This window comes from Salvelinus fontinalis, chromosome 1, assembly GCF_029448725.1.
Source record: "Salvelinus fontinalis isolate EN_2023a chromosome 1, ASM2944872v1, whole genome shotgun sequence".
In the NCBI taxonomy this organism is placed as follows: Eukaryota; Metazoa; Chordata; class Actinopteri; order Salmoniformes; family Salmonidae; genus Salvelinus; species Salvelinus fontinalis.
Genome location: NC_074665.1, coordinates 25,498,464 through 25,516,000, shown reverse-complemented (window position 1 = coordinate 25,516,000; position 17,537 = coordinate 25,498,464). Strand labels below are relative to the sequence as shown.

The window sequence follows — 17,537 nt, the reverse complement described above, 5'->3', positions numbered from 1 at the left end:
GTTGTCAACGAGCCAGGCTGCCCAAACTGTTGCATATTCCCTGACTCTGCTCGCACTGAACGCAAGAGAAGGGACACAATTTCCATAGGTAATATTGTCTGCTAACATGCATTTATTTTAACAAAATGTGCAGGTTTAAGAAAGATATACTTCTGTGTGTTGATTTTAAGAAAGTCATTGATGTTTGTGGTTAGGTACATTCGTGCAACGAATCAGCTTTTTTTCACGAATTCGCTTTTGTTAAAATCATCACCCGTTTGGCGAAGTTGAAGTAGGCTGTGATTCGATGATAAACAGGCACCACATTGATCAAATCAAAGTTTATTTGTCACGTGCGCCGAATACAGCAGGTGTAGACCTTAGAGTGAAATGCTTACTTACAGGCTTTCAAACAAAGTGTTTGTAAATTTACAAAGACCTGGGGATTTCTTGGCACTGAATGTGATCAAGGGTAGCTGGAATCAGTAGGAATTCTCCTGGGATATTTCAGGTAGACAACATGTGTGAATGCTCTTAACCAATAGTGCAAAAAGGGTATTAGGTGAACAATAGGTAAGTAAAAAAATTAAACAACAGTAAAAAGACAGGCTATATACAGTAGCAAGGCTATAAAAGTCGTGAGGCTACATACAGACACAGGTTAGTCATGCTGATTGAGGTAGTATGTACATGTAGATATGGTTAAAGTGACTATGCATATATGATGAACAGAGAGTAGCAGTAGCGTAAAAGAGAGGTTGGCGGGTGGTAGGTGGCGGGACACAATGCAGATAGCCCAGTTAGCCAATGTGCGGGAGCACTGGTTGGTCGGCCCAATTGAGGTAGTATGTACATGAATGTATAGTTAAAGTGACTATGCATATATGATAAACACAGAGTAGCAGCAGCATTAAAAGAAGGGTGGGGGGGGGCACACAATGCAAATAGTCCGGGTAGCCATTTGATTACCTATTCCAGGAGTCTTATGGCTTGGGGGTAAAAACTGTTGAAACCTTTTTGTCCTAGACTTGGCACTCCGGTACCGCTTGCCATGCGGTAGTAGAGAGAACAGTCTATAACTGGGGTAGCTGGGGTCTTTGAGGGGGAATAGGCTGAGGGGGAATAGGCTTTGTCGTGCCCTCTTCACAACTGTCTTGGTGTGTTTGGACCATTCTAGTTTGTTGTTGATGTGAACACCAAGGAACTTGAAGCTCTCAACCTGCTCCACTATAGCCCTGTTGATGAGAACGGGGGCGTGCTCGGTCCTCCTTTTCCTGTAGTCCTGGTCATCTCCTTAGTCTCCTTAGTCTTGGTTACGTTGAGGGATAGGTTGTTATTCTGGCACCACCCGGCCAGGTCTCTGACCTCCTCCCTATAGGCTGTCTCGTCGTTGTCGGTGATCAAGCCTACCACTGTTGTGTCGTCTGCAAACTTAATGATTGTGTTGGAGTCGTGCCTGGCCATGCAGTCGTGGGTGAACAGGGAGTATAAGAGGGGACTGAGCACGCACCCCTGGGGAGCTCCAGTGTTGAGGATCAGCTTGGCAGATGTGTTGCTACCTACCCTCACCACCTGGGGGTGGCCCGTCAGGAAGTCCAGGATCCAGATGCAGAGGGAGGTGTTTAGTCCCAGGATCCTTAGCTTAGTGATGAGCTTTGAGGGTACTATGGTGTTGAATGCTGAGCTGTAGTCAATGAATACCATTCTCACATAAATGTTCCTTTTGTCCAGGTGGGAAAGGGCAGTGTGGAGTGCAATAGAGATTGCATCATCTGTTTGGGTGGTATGCAAATCGGATAGGGTCTAGGGTTTCTGGGATAATTGTGTTGATGTGAGCCATTAACTTCTTTGATATATGGGGCAGCATTTTCACTTTTGGATGAATTGCGTGCCCATAGTGAACTGCCTCCTACTCTGTCCCAGATGCTAATATATGCATATTATTATTACTATTGGATAGAAAACACTCTGAAGTCTCTAAAACTGTTTGAATGATGTCTGTGAGTATAACAGAACTCATATGGCAGGCAAAAACATGAGTAGGAATCCAAACAGGAAGTGAGAATTCTGAGACTGCTCAATGTTAAACTCATCGCCTATTCAATTCCCTGTAATATATGAATCTGTTTGCAACTTCCTACGCCTTCCACTAGATGTCAACAGTCGGTAGAACGTTGAATAAAGTTTATACTGTGTTGTGGGGCCGGATGGGAGGGGAATGAGTCAGTGGTCTGGCAGATTGCCAGTTCCTGGTCACGCGCTTTCCTCATGACTTCCATAACTTCTACAGACATGAAAGAATGCTCCGGTTGGAACGTTATTGGATTTATATGATAACAACATCCTGAGGATTGATTCTCTACTTACTTTGACCAGTTTATTCGACTTGTAATATAACTTTTTGAAGTTTTCGTGCGACGTTTGCCTGCATCTGTGCGAGTGTTTGGACACGTGTACTACACATGCTAGCAAAAGTAGCTACTTGGACATAAGTAATGGACATTATCGAACAAAATAACAATTTATTGTGGAACTAGGATTCCTTGGACTGCATTCTGATGAAGAGGATCAAAGGTAAGGGAATATTTATGATGTAATTTCGTATTTCTGTTGACTCCAACATGGCGGAGAAATGTTGTTAAATCTGAGTGCCGTCTCAGATTATTGCATGGTGTGCTTTTTACGTAAAGTTTTTTTGAAATCTGACACAGCGGTTGCATTAAGAACAAGTGTATCTTTAATTATATGTAAAACATGTATCTTTCATCAAAGTTTATGATGAGTATTTTTGTTATTTGACGTGGCTCTCTGCAATATCTCCGGATATTTTGGAGGCATTTCTGAACATGGCGCCAATGTAAACCGAGATTTGTGGATATAAATATGCACATTATCGAACAAAACATAAATGTATTGTGTAACATGATGACCTATGAGTGTGTACTGGCTATGTACTGAGCTAACATCGTTTGGTGAGCTTTCCCCGTAAATCCTTTTTGAAATCAAACACGTTGGCTGGATTCACAACATGTGTAGCTTTAATTTGATGTCTTTCATGTGTGACTTCATGAAAGATAGATTTTTATAGTAATATATTTGAATTTGGTGCGCTACATTTTTTCTGGCTTTTGGCCAAGTGGGACGCTACCGTCCCACATATCCCAGAGAGGTTAACATCCTTTCAGAGCACTTCATGGCTACGGACGTGAGTGCTACGTGTCTGTAGTCATTTAGCCAGGTTGTCTTTGTGTTCTTGGGCACAGAGACTATGGTGGTCTGCTTGAAACATGTTGGTATTACAGACTCAATCATGGACATGTTGAAAATGTCAGTAAAGATACCTGCCAGTTGGTCAGCACATGCCCGGAGCACACGTCCTGGTAATCCGTCTGGCCCCCGCAGCCTTGTGTATGTTCACCTGTTTAAAGGTCTTACTCACGTCGGCTACAGAGAGCGTGATCACACAGTTGTCTGGAACAGCTGATGCTCTCATGCATGCCTCAGTGTTGCTTGCCTCGAAGCGAGCATAGAAGTGATTTAGCTCGTCTGGTAGGCTAGCTCTCGGCTGTGCTTCCCTTTGTAGTCTGTAATAGTTTGCAAGCCCTGCCACATAAGACGAGCATTCGAGCCAGTGTAGTATGATTCAATCTATGGCCCTGTATTGACGCTTTGCCTGTAATCCATGGCTTCTGGTTGGGGTATGTACATACAGTCACTGTGGGGACGACGTCCTCGATGCACTTATTGATAAAGCCAGTGACTGATGTGGTGTACTCCTCAATGCCATCGGAAGAATCGCGGAACATGTTCCAGTCTGTGATAGCAAAACAGTCCTGTAGTTTAGCATCTGCTTCATCTCACTTTTTTATAGACTGAGTCACTGGTGCTTCCTGCTTTAATTTTTGCTTGTAAGCAGGAATCAGGAGGATAGAGTCTTGGTCGGATTTACCAAATGGAGGGCGAGGGAGAGCTTTGTACGCATCTCTGTGTGTGAACTACAGGTGATCTAGACTTGTTTTCCCTCTGGTTGCACATTTAACATGTTGATAGAAATTTGGTAGAACTGATTTGAGTTTCCCTGCATTAAAGTCTCCCGCAACTAGGAGCACTGCCTCTGGGTGAGTGGTTTCCTGTTTGCTTATTTCCTTATACAGCTGACTGATTGCGGTCTTAGTGCCAGCATCTGTCTGTGGTGGAAAGTAAACAGCCACGAAAAGTATAGCTGAAAACTTTCTAGGCAAGTAGTGTGGCCTGCAATTATCACAATATACTCTACTTCAGGCGAGCAAAATCTAGAGACTTCCTTAGATTTTGTGCACCAGCTGTTGTTTACAAATATGCACAGACCCCCCCCCCCCCCCTCCCCGTCTTACCGGAGTGTGCTGTTCTATCTTGCCGGTGCAGCGTATATCCCGCTAGCTGAATATCCATGTCGTCATTCAGCCACGATTCCGTGAAACATAGGATATTACAGTTTTTGATGTCCCGTTGGTAGGATATTCGTGATCGTACCTCGTCTAATTTATTGTCCAAGGATTGCACGTTGGCGAGTATTATTGACGGTAATTGCAGCTTTCTCACTCGCCTTAAGGAATCCGGCTCGTTGTCCTCTGTACCTTTGTCGCTTCCTCTTGCAAATAACGGGGATGTTGGCCCTGTGGGGTGTTTGGAGAATGTCCTGTGCGACCTCTTTGTTGTAGAAAAAATCTTTGTCTAATCCAAGGTGTGTGATTGCTGTCCTGATATCGACAAGCTATTTTTTGCCATAAGATACGGTTGCAGAAACATTATATACAAAATAAGTTACAAATAACGCAGAAAAAAACATATAATAGCACAATTGGTTGGGTGCCCGTAAAACTGCTGCCATTTCTTCCCGGCACCATTTTATATGCAACGCAGGACAAGCTAGTTAACCTAGTAATGTCATCAACCATGTGTAGTTAACTAGTGATTATGTGAAGATTGATTGTTTTTTGTATAAGATAAGTTTAATGCTTGCTAGCAACTTACCTTGGCTTCTTGAAGGCACAAGGTCCTTTTGACGCTGCACTCGCGTAACAGGTGGCCAACCTGCCACGTAGTCTCCTCGTGGATTGCAATGTAATCGACCATAATTGGCGTCCAACATTTTTACCGATTGTTATGAAACCTTGAAATCATCCCTAATTAATTGGCCATGACGATTTTATGTCGAGCCCTGACACACACAGACGGGCACATTCCCGTGCCGTTGGTACCGCTTCAGAAAGTTGGTTTATTTTTGCTCACTTGCACATTTACGATTTGAATAACGTGACCTGGTACATTTTTACACTGGCACCTTTGCAACCAATTCGAAATGTGTCGCACTGCCAAGGCAAACGGTCTCAAATGTTTTGGTTGCGGTATCGAACCGTGGGTGTGTGTGTGTGTGTAAATGGGAAGGTGCACACAACACAGAAGGGGCGAAGGAGAGTAAACCAAAAAGACAATATGAGAACAAGTGGACAAAAAAGCTCAGAAATAAAACAAATCTATTTTTTTATGTACACTGATTGTTTAAAGCAAAACTACCAAAACTTTTGCTGATGGTGAACCTTAACTATTTAAATAAAAGTCCCGTTCAGCAGGTAGGCTATAGCCAGATGAGTGACGTCTCCGGTAAAACACAATTTTAAACAGTGCATAGATAAGAATAACCTAGCAAATTGCGTAGGTTGTCACTTAACTAATAAAGCTTAATATCACGCAAGCCATTTTAGAATTTAAATGCTTAAATGCAAGATCAGGAACAGGCCTCCTACCTCATGTTGGTCAGCACACAAAGCTGGGCACAATGCGCAGTTTGATTAGGCTAATAGTAGTCCCTGGGGGTTGTTCGGCATGCAAAATTACTTGTAGATCAATGACTGTTATTTGTATCACGTTAAACTGGCTTTGGTGCTGTTGTGTCCCTTCTCTCTTTGACAATCTCGCTCTGCAATTTCACTCTGATCTATAGTGTGCTTCATCTCACTGTTAGAAATTGCCTTGGCGAAAACGATAGCGATGCTCAATGTTTATTTACGGCTAACTCATTCTGCTTGCTCTCTCAATATGCGTGCTCTGTGTGTGTTTACGGACTCTGCAAATGGATTTCCCCTCATTGGGACTGACCTTTTCACGTTGGCTCTTTTCATTGGAGCTGTACATAATGTTTTCTGCGCCTGCATTAGCATGAGCGGATGAGTGCCTGGCTGTCAGCTCAGAGATGTCACCTCGTAAACCTTCTCTACGTCCTCTGCCTCTCGATTCTGATTGAATGCAAAGGGCAGAGAAAGATAGAAAACAGCTCCCTCACTCTCTGCTGTGGCCAGTTTATGACTATGCTAATGCTGCTCACAGGTGTAGATAACTGTTAGCCTTATACTAATTGCGCTAATATTAACATCTCACTCTCCCATGTCGGTCAACAGTTTGCCATTCAATCCAAGCTAAGTAGTGGAGGGCTGTCAGACCATTAGGGAAGAGTGTTGAATCTTAAATCTCCATCCCCCTGGCCTGCGGTGTGGTCCAATTATTAGGCTGCTGTGTAATTCGTCCCTGGGGCTCCAGGTAGAATCCCTCTCCTAAATCAGTACTAATCTACTACCTGTTGCCCGTGTCTCTCTCCCCCTCTACCACCCTCTGTATGGAGCGTATGGCTGCAGAGTGGAGTGAGGGAGTGCGAGGGAGAGGCGAAAGGCGCAGACAATAGGATTAGCAGCACCATCCCCAGCCGGGCGGAATGTGTTTGTGCTGCTACACCGTTAATTGGCGTATATATCATGGGGGCAGCATAAAGCCATGAATAAGATTTGCAGCAACTTTGGTGGGTAAACAATGGCAACAGTCCCTGTTTGAGCCGGTGCTGCTGCAAGATACGTGCAACAGCAGTGAGATGATACCTCATCTGCTTTATTAAGGTGATGGGAGATGTCGGTGTCTGTTGTAGTTCTGTAGAGGGGGTGTTTGTGTGTCTGTACATGTTTGTGTGTGCGTGCCGGGAGTGGGTGCATGTGTTTGTGTGTACATGTCATCCTGTGTGCCTTCTTGTATGAGAAGTGGCTTTAGAGAGCTGGACGTGGGTGTGGCTAAATATGTTCCAGGGGTAAATGAGGGTCGTCAGCAATGTTCCTTCAAATCTTTTTGGGGCTCTGAGCAAATGAGCAGTGAGCAGAAACTTGAACGTTGTGAGAATTTTGTGCAACTTCCGCCGCGTATTTACAGTTAACACTGAGGCTGTTCCCTTACAGTTTTAGACAGTAGCCAATAGGCTATTGTGGCATAATGTAGGTCTATCAGAGTGGCCTACCAACAAATCCGATGGAGACAATCTCATTACGTTTTCACATGGAAATAGCTTTTGATTTCTATGATATAGCCTATGATGCAAACTCGGTGAAGTTTAATCTCTTGCGTCTTCTGCCCAGAAGAAATGGCAGGCCACCCAGAGGCGCACAAGATTGAACTTCACCGAGTTCGCCCCATTAGTTTAGAGCAAATGTTTTTCTGTGATCGAATCAACATTATATCAGCCCCTTTTCAATGCAACAAACATAAACGAATCTAACTTTGCAAGATTGAGTCTGATTTTGTTGTAGGCAGAGCCAGAGCGCAAAGGAGTAGAATTATATTAGTGGGTAAGTGCGCGACTGCGCACTCGCTCAGTTTAGCGAGAACAGTTGTCGTCAGTAATGTGTAATACATACATACACTATATATACCGAAATATGTGGACACCCCTTCAAATTAGTGGATTTGGCTAATTTGGCAGTAGAATGGCCTTACTGAAGAGCTCAGTGACTTTCAACGTGGTACTGTCATGGGATGCCACCTTTCCAACAAGTCAGTTTGTCAAATTTCTGCACTGCTAGAGCCGCGAAGTGGTAGGCCACACAAGCTCACAAAACGGGTACGTTGAGTGCTGAAGCGCCTAGCGCATAAAAATCACCTGTCCTGGTTTGCAACACTCACTACCGAGTTCCAAACTGCCTCTGGAAGCAACGTCAGCACAAGAACTGTTCGTTGGGAGCTTCATGAAATGGGTTTCCATGGCCAAGCAGCCAAGCGTTGGCTGGAGTGGTATAAAGCTCGCCGCCATTGGACTCTGGAGCACAGGACATTTACATTTACATCTAAGTCATTTAGCAGACGCTCTTATCCAGAGCGACTTACAAATTGGAAAGTTCATACATATTCATCCTGGTCCCCCCATGGGAATTGAACCCTGGTCCCCCCGTGGGAATTGAACCCACAACCCTGGCGTTGCAAGCGCCATGCTCTACCAACTGAGCCACACGGGAAACCGTTCTCTGGAGTGATGAATAACTCTTCATCGTCTGGCAATCCGGTGGATGCCAGGAGAATGCATAGTGCCAACTGTAGAGTTTGGTGGAAGATAACAATGGTCTGGGGCTGTTTTTCATGGTTTGGGCTAGGACCCTTAGTTCCAGTGAAGAGAAGTCTCAATGCTACAGCATACAATGACATTTTATACTAATCTGTGCTTCCAACTTTGTGGCAACAGGTTGGGGACGGTCCTTTCCTGTTTCAGCATGACAATGTCCCTGTGCACAAAGCGAGGTCCATACAGAAATTGTTTGACAAAATCAGAGTGGAATAACTGTCCTGCACAAGGGCCCTGACCTCAACCCCATCGAACACCTATGGGATGAATTGGAACGCCAAACCTCGAGCCAGGCCTAATGGTCCAAAATCGGTGCCCGACCTCACTAATGCTCTTGTGGCTGAAGGTAACCAAGTCCCCGCAGCAATGTTCCAACATCTAGTGGAAAGCCTTCCCTGAAGAGTAGAGGCTGTTATAGCAGCAAAGGGGGGACCAACTCCATATTATTGCCCATGATTTTGGAATGAGATGTTGGACGAGCAGGTGTCAACATACTTTTGGTCATGTAGTGTATGTAAAGCTGTGTTCTGGTGTGTTATTCATCTTTTATAGCAGTAGCAGGAGATAGCAGTGCATTATTTATCTGCCCAGGCAGATTCCGCTCCATCAGGGGCGATGTGTGTTTGACATGTGATGCATTTATGCAGCAGGAGCGTTTTCTGGAGCACACTAGGTTGAGTAGCAGGCTACAGCACAACCTCTACCTCCATACCACTTTTGTACCCCTTCCACCACCACTACCCTACCTTCAACTGTGAGCTCCCCTCTCCTTCCTTCCCCTAACTGTGTCTCCAGCAGGGCCTAAAATGAACACCCGCCACATGCAAATGGCGGGTAAGATTTCTATTTCACCAGCCACAGGGCTCCACAGTGAGAGTATTTCACTTGCATTTGTGAATGAAAATAGACAAGTATGATCACATTTATAGTAAAATAATTTATAATTTTCAAAGTATTTCCACCATTTTGTTTCATAGCTGGTTAATTAATCGGACACAGTCAAAGAACTACGAATCTTATTGAGCCTATTCCACCTCGTGCTGCAACACTGCCTGGCTGGGGGCTGTGCTTTAGAAGCGCTGGGCACAGGCATACAAGTTGGTCTAATTTACTCGAAACGAAAGTCTGCTCAAGTGAGACTTTGCCTTTGTGTTTGTTGGCTATTTACATTGTTTTGTTCACAAGGTAGGTTATTTTTCTATGTTTGAATTTCAACTGCTAGGGAAGAGAAGACAATGCTTCTACTCGTCAGACTCAATCTCACAGGCACAAAAACATGGCTAGTAGCGCTACCGCGGTAACCTCCCGCCCTTAAAGGGCAGGTGAACATTTTTGTCTCGGCTTGTGATATTTTGGTTAAAAGACTCGGGTCCCAATTTTTTAGATAAAACAATATAACACATGTATTACTATTAAGAAGTAACTGATGTATTGTTTTAGAAACATTACAAAGCATGTTCATTTTTTTTCATTTTTTGTGTGTTTTGTTGGTGTAATTTTTGCAGCTAAAATATATTTTGTTTATGAAAAAGTTTGTAAACTCCGCTGTTAATTTGTCCTGTCTGACTTGACAAGGTAAAGAGAGAACCTCATGCATTGGGACCAGCTCCTTCACAACATGGCTCAATTATTATACATGTAGTGTCTGGTAGATCTACCTGCTCTAGGTAGATCTAAAAAGCCCCCTAACCTTGACTGTGTCTCATCAGTATCTCTAACATGAACAACTCTCCAATATCAGTTCCTTTATAATCACAGATAGGTGACAGGACTGGATAGGATTTATCCATATTTCTTATCATGTCCTGCCATGGAAGCTAGTTAAAACGTACTATTTAGAGACTGCTTCTGTGGGTCTGTACTGGGAGCCCTCTCTCGCTCTCTGGCCTGCCCTTGGATCAGTTGGCTCTGCCCACTACAAAGCAAATACCACCTGGGAGAAAGAGAGGGATATGGTGACTCAGGGTCTAGTCAAGTCAAGGTGAGGGCTCTCCTCCAGCATCTTACCACCATGTGATGCTATTGAGCCCGCTTGTCTGTCTTCGTCTCTCATCTCTCTTGCTCTGTCGTCCTTGACAACCCTGGGGCTTCAAGCTGTGAGGAGGACTGAGGGACATATTGCCTTTCAAACTGGGCAACCGTGAAACACTTTTCTCCCTCTTTTTAAATGGAAGAGACTGCTGTGAAGATGCTCCCCCACAGCCCTATGTGTATTTTAAGCTCGCTTGCTGAGGTGGGCGGCTCATATTAATGTAGGTGTGAACAGCAGGGGTTCATTTTTGGATCATTAATGAATCCCGTTTCTCTCCTCTTCTCTGCAGGCTCTCGTCTCGTCTCGCCTCATAGACTGCTGCTCATGCTGAGGTAAGGTGCTCTTCAAAGACAACTGGGTGTGCTGTTCTGTGTTTATATTCTTTTGGGTGTGGGTGTTTGTGTGCGTGTATGCGATTTCATACAGTGTGTGTACGTTCACACATCCCATATGTGTTAGTTTGCGAATGTGTCGATGTCAGAGGATGATAGAATTTAACATAGCACAAAGAGCTTTGCATTTGCTGGTTCTATGATTGGTTCACTTGTGGACCCCGGCCTACAATAGCTCATATTGGCTGAATCACATACCAACTATACCTGAATCAACAGCAACACAGTCTCACAGAAAGTTCTCACACAGACTTTGACCTGGATTCTGAAGTGGGATTAGACACGCCGACTACCTGAATAACCAAAAACAGAAATGTGAACTGACGAACAGCGCACGCATGTACACACACATACATTGGCAGAAAGACACGCACAGATCTGTAGCCTGTCTCTGCAGTGAGCTTGATAACAGATCTTTGCAAGGGGGCAGCCACCCATATCGAAGGCAACTGGATCCTAGTGAAGGGGCTTTGTTGGGGAGGGAAACGACAGCATGGAACTCAAAGGACCCCCGCTGCCATTGCTAATGCTAAACTTTGTCGAACATGGGCCTGAACCCAAGTAGGACGGAAGCTTTTAATTTCTTTGGGTTGGCTTCATCTAGGGTTGGGCGATAGTACGATAGCATTGTAAATTGCCGATGATTGACAGCCATCGTTGATGGTGACAACATCGTGATGTAACAGACGGTTGAGATGGTTAAGCCTATTGGAACATGACTGACGCTGTGTCTCGCAGCGCACAGCAGGGCAGCACACAAGTGCCATTTTGAGTAATTTGCCTATTCCTATTTGCTATAGCCTATTTCAATAAATATGTTATATAGCCTACAGAACGCAAGAGAGGAATGTAGGCCAGACAGAACAGAGAATTCCACCAAAGTGGCGCAAAATTCTTAAACCTTTTTTTATTTTATTTTAGCTATGTTGTGTCTAGCTGTAAAAAAAACAACTATAAAAGCCTATATTCCATTCTCTCTTCATTTTGATAGGCCATGAATATGACTGATTGCTATGCTTCATCGTTTTATGCATAGCTTTCTCCCGATCAAACAATGAATGTAACAGTTCCATCTCCAAGTTATTTGAATAGCCTAAAAAAAGTAAGGTAGCCAGAGGACTAATAATGAGGGAACATTCAATAGCTTATAAAAAAAATGTAATTACAAGTTTAATCAAGTTGAAGCTTATTTTGAAAGAAATTATCCATGCGGGTCGGGTAATCCCTCCATGTGAGGTTGAAAACCAAACGGCCAATAACCTATCCTCCTCCTAGCCCTATCATAAAAGCTTCAAGACAAGTAAAAAATGATGAACAGTAGCTTATTTCTAGTTTACAAAGTTGTTGTGGCTTTCAAAAAGAGCAAGAATGAAAGTCTGTAGCCTAAACCTAGGCCTAGGCTATTCTTAATCACAGCTTTATGAGAGAGTGAAATAAACAATGATTTATTTTTATATCATTTTATGAGACAGATAAAGTCATTATTATCCAGTTCTGCTTCTAGGCCTATAACCTAGCTCTCTAGGGTAAGACAGCCCGTTTCTCATCAGACAGTCACTGCTCCATCATGTGCACACCCCTCAGATACACGCACACAAACCTCTTCTGCTCCTCCACCAGAAAGGGATATTAGAGAAGATTTTCCATTGCCTTCACTTAGCCTCTTCCCAGGCTTTGAACAACATCTTTCAGCATGATTCATCCAGTTGCATTTGATTTCGAGCTATAGCCCAACTGTCGATTATGCTGAGTTTATTGTATTTTATTTTGGGGAGGGGGGCAGTCCAATAGGGGTGATAGCATCATATATCGCAATATTTTAGGGGTACATAATCATTATAGGACAAAGGTTGACATCGCCCAACCCTAGTTTCATCACAATACTAGTACGGAGCCTGATCCTGACGAAATTACAGTACAGTGGAGTCTTTCTTTTCAGTCCCTAAACAGATGACTCCTTGCTTCCAACCCTATGTTTTCATTTTATCAACGGTTGTACTGAAAGACCAGGATCAAGGGGCTTAAGACTCTCCTTGCACACCCTTGCTCGATGTTGTGGCATAACATACAAAGGTCACACATTCATGTCTCAGTGTTACCTTTGGTTTCTCACCAGCTGTCTTTTTCTATATTCTCCTTGTATTCCTTCTTCCTTCCTCCCAAATGATGAATGATTAATTTAAAGCCTCCAGATAATAGTTCAGTTGCTGCTGCTCTAGCGCCGGTGCCCTGGGTCACTTCTCCTTCTCCCACCTTCAGATCACAGTAACCAACCAAGAGGCCCCTTTCTCTGTCCCTGGCAACCCACAAGCTCGGCCTCTTAGATCAACCACCCCCCTACGGCTGGCAGTGCTGTCGCTTTCTCTCTCTCCCTCTCCTTCTCCCCCCCTTCCTTCTGGCGTTGGTGTACTAATGTGTTTCTATAATTCATTGTTAGTTTGGGAAAGGCATGTTCACCCAGCCCGATCGCCCGCAGTGATGCATCTGTGAGTGATTTTCCAATGACAAATAAATGAAATCGGTGGGATGAAGGGAGGGTGAGGAGAGAACAACAGGAAAACAGATGATTCATTATATTTATTCTGTTACAGTGAGCAGGCCAACGTGTCAATCATCTGCAGAGCCTTGTTTCATTCCAAACTTGCCACATTATGAATTGGAACAACTTAGTGAAAGAGATGTACGGTACACACTAAAGCTGACCCCATTTAGTCGACTGGTCGATTGTTTTTTTAGTCGATAGACTGTTGGTCGACTGAGATTTCTTTAGTTCGAGCAGTAGCAAAAAATATATATCATAGTGTACAGGACAACTATCTGATTCACGCATGTCTGAGTGGACTGATCCATTGTGAAGGCCGTGGGGTTGGCACAGTCCATCAGTCTAAGACATGTGCTACTGAAATTGTATATGGTTATATTACATAAAGTTGAAGTTGGAAGTTTACATACACTTAGGTTGGAGTCATTAAAACTGTTTTTTCAACCAGTCCACAATTGTATTGTTAACAAACTATAGTTTTGGCAAGCCAGTTAGGACATATTCTTTGTGCATGACAAGTCATTTTCCCAACAATTGTTTATAGACAGATTATTTCACTGTATCACAATTCCAGTGGGTCAGAAGTTTACATACACTAAGTTGACTGTGCCTTTAAACAGCTTGGGAAATTCCAGGAAATTATGTCATGGCTTTAGAAGCTTCTGATAGGCTAATTGACATCATTTGAGTCAATTGGAGGTGTACCTGTGGGTGTATTTTAAGGCCTACCTTCAAATTCAGTGCCTCTTTGCTTGACCTCATGGGAAAATCAAAAGAAATCCGCCAAGACCTCAGAAAACAAATTGTAGCCCACAAGTCTGGTTCATCCTTGGGAGCAATTTCCAAATGCCTGAAGGTACCACGTTCATATGTACAAGCAATTGTACGCAAGTATAAACACCATGGGACCACGCAGCGTCATACTGCTCAGGAAGGATACGCGCTCTGTCTGCTAGAGATGAACGTACTTTGGTGCGAAAAGTGCAAATCAATCCCAGAACAACAGCAAAGGACCTTGTGAAGATGCTGGAGAAAACAGGTACAAAAGTATCAATATCCACAGCAAAACGAGTCCTATATCGACATAACCTGAAAGGCCGCTAAGCAAGGAAGAAGCCACTGCTCTAAAACCGGCATAAAAAAGCCAGACTACGGTTTGCAACTGCACATGGGGACAAAGATCGTACTTTTTTGGAGAAATGTCCTGATGAAACATTTTGGAGAAATGTCCTGATGAAACAAAATAGAACTGTTTGGACATAATGACCATCGTTATGTTTGGAGGAAAAAGGGGGATGCTTGCAAGCCGAAGAACACCATCCCAACCGCGAAGCACGGGGGTGGCAGCATCATGTTGTGGGGGTGCTTTGCTGCAGAAGGGAGGAAGGAAAATTATGTGGATATATTTAAGCAACATCTCAAGACTTCAGTAAGGAAGTTAAAGCTTGGTTGCAAATGGGTCTTCCAAATGGACAATGACCCCACTGGGAATGTGATGAAATAAATAAAAGCTGAAATAAATCATTCTCTCTACTATTATTATGACATTTCACATTATTAAAATAAAGTGGTGATCCTAACTGACCTAAGACAGAGAATTTTTACTAGGATTAAATGTCAGGAATTGTGAAAAACTGAGTTTAATGTATTTGGCTAAGGTGTATGTAAACTTCCGACTTCAACTGTAAGATCAACTGTGCAACACTAATAAAAATATTATTTTAGAGCAAATATGCTTTCCCCTGCATTGGATAGTGGTTGCTGTCCATGGTTCAGAAACACATCAGTGCGCATTTAAATTGGTGCCTTTTCCTCGGCCATGTTGATATGTGCATAATAGCAAAGTTACCCAGCATATTGGTGTTGAGAACAATGCGGCAGAGGCAGCAGCAGAATGAGCTGCCCTTGCCTTATTGTCTAAGAGTGAGGAGAGAGGAAACCCCAACTTAATTAGGTCTATAATCAATAGCTTAAGTGTTGAATGTGCCTGGCTTTATAAATCATCAATACATTCACAGATGACAGATCCTGCTTCTGTTGCCCGTTTAGTGTTTGTTTAATAGCCTACTGATTCCGTGAGCACCGAGCCTCACACAACATGTCAAGTAAACGATTTCACAAATTCAGCTGTTTTTAATCTTGCTTTGCTGTAATACAGCAACATAGTCCCTTTGAATACTTAGTCCCTTTGAATACTTAGTCCCTTTGAATACCTAGTCCCTTTGAACACTTAGTCCCTTTGAATACTTAGTCTCTTTGAATACTTAGTAGCTTTACACTTTGTTTTTTAATTTTTTTCGTTGGAACATTCTCTCTGGGATTATTCATAATTTACTTAGTTTACGCTGTTCCAAATTCTTGTCACGTTCCTGACCTATTTCTGTTAGTTTGTTGTATGTGTTAGTTGGTCAGGACGTGAGTTTGGGTGGGAATTCTATGTTTTCTGTTTCTATGTTGGTTTATGGGTTGCCTGGTATGGCTCTTAATTAGAGGCAGGTGTTTGGCGTTCCTCTAATTGAGAGTCATATTTAGGTAGGTTGTTTCACAGTGTTCGTTGTGGGTGGTTGTCTCCTGTGTCAGTGTTTGTCGCACCATACGGGACTGTTCGGTCTGTTTTGTACATCATCATTTTGTGTAGTCTATTTTTCCCTGTTCGTGCGTTCTTCGTGTTTATGTGAGTTCGTCGTCCAGGTCTGTCTACACCGTTTGTTGTTTTGTTAGTTTATAGTCGAGTTCGTGTTTTCGTGTTTTCTTTAAATAAATTATGTGTTCACAACCCGCTGCGCCTTGGTTCCATCACTACTCCTCCTTTTCGGTTCAAGAGGAGGAGGACGACCGTTACAATTCTCCGTATTTTTTTATTTATAATAATAATAACACTCTATTTCTTGATCTCCTTCTCATTGTTATTATTACTGTTATTATTATTATTATGATGATCATAAGTAATGTCATTGTCATTAGTAGGTTTAGTATAGCTACCTTGTTTAACCACCATTGAGCTGTAGGCCTAAGAGCACATCCTGTTTAGTCTTAATACTGTAACTTACTAACGCCTACATTTCTAATCTTACAGTGCATGCGGAAAGTATTCAGACCCCTTGACTTTTTCCACTTTTTGTTACATTACAGCCTTATTCTAAAATGGATTTAAACAAAAAAAATCCCTCATAATTCAATACACAATACCCCATAATGACAAAGCAAAAACAGGTTTTTAGAAATGCAAATAAAAACAAAACTAAAAACTGAAATATCACATTTACATAAGTATTCAGACCCTTTAATCAGTACTTTGTTGAAGCACCTTTGGCAGCGATTACAGCCTCGGGTCTTCTTGGGTATGACGCTACAAGCTTGGCACACCTGTATTTGGAGAGTTTCTCTCGTTCTTCTCTGCAGATCCTCTCAAGCTCTGTCAGGTTGGATGGGGAGCGTCATTGCTATTTTCAGGTCTCTTAAGAGATGTCCGATTGGGTTTACCTCCTGAGCAACCAGTAAACATTCACCCATTTTGAGTTTTATTTGTAATTTCCTCTAATTTTATTTGTCACATGCGCTGAATACAACCGGTGTAGACCTTACAGTGAAATTCTTACTTACAAGCCCTTAACCAGCAATGCAGTTTTCAGAAAAATACCAACACATATAAAAAAAATACATTTAAAAAAAGTAACAATAATTCAAGAGCAGCAATAAAATAACAATTGCGAGGTTATATACATGGGGTATCGGTTAGTCAAGGTAATTGAGGTAGTATGTACATGTAGGTAGTATTATTAAAGTGACTATGCAAAGATGATAACAGGGAGTAGCAGCAGCATAAAAGAGGGTGGGGGTAGAAGTATGGGTAGCCATTTGATTAGATGTTCAGTAGTCTTATGGCTTGGGGGTAGAAGCTGTTTAGAAATCCTCTTGGACCTAGACTTGGCCCTCTGGTACCGCTTGCATTGAGAACAGTCTATGACTAGGGTGGCTGGAGTCTTTGACAATTTTAAGGGCCTTCCTCTGACACTGCCTAATATATAGGTCCTGGATGGCAGGAAGCTTGGCCCCAGTGATGTACTGGGCCATACGCACTACCCTCTGTGGTGCTTTGCGGTCGGAGGCTGAGCAGTTGCCATACCAGGCAGTGATGCAACCCGTCAGGATGCTCTCTGATGCAGCTGCAGAACCTTTTGA

The 17,537-nt window shown here is 43.0% G+C and overlaps 1 protein-coding gene across 3 annotated transcripts in view; it reads left to right on the top strand.

Moving 5' to 3' along the window:
* LOC129851053 (bifunctional heparan sulfate N-deacetylase/N-sulfotransferase 2-like) overlaps positions 1–17,537 on the top strand; it is a 215,232-nt gene that overhangs the window by 81,335 nt on the left and 116,360 nt on the right. For all 3 annotated transcript variants that reach the window (XM_055917237.1, XM_055917245.1, XM_055917251.1), the window contains exon 2: positions 10,711–10,753. The gene's annotated coding sequence lies outside the window, so the exon portion shown is untranslated. The remainder of the gene's footprint in view (positions 1–10,710; positions 10,754–17,537) is intronic.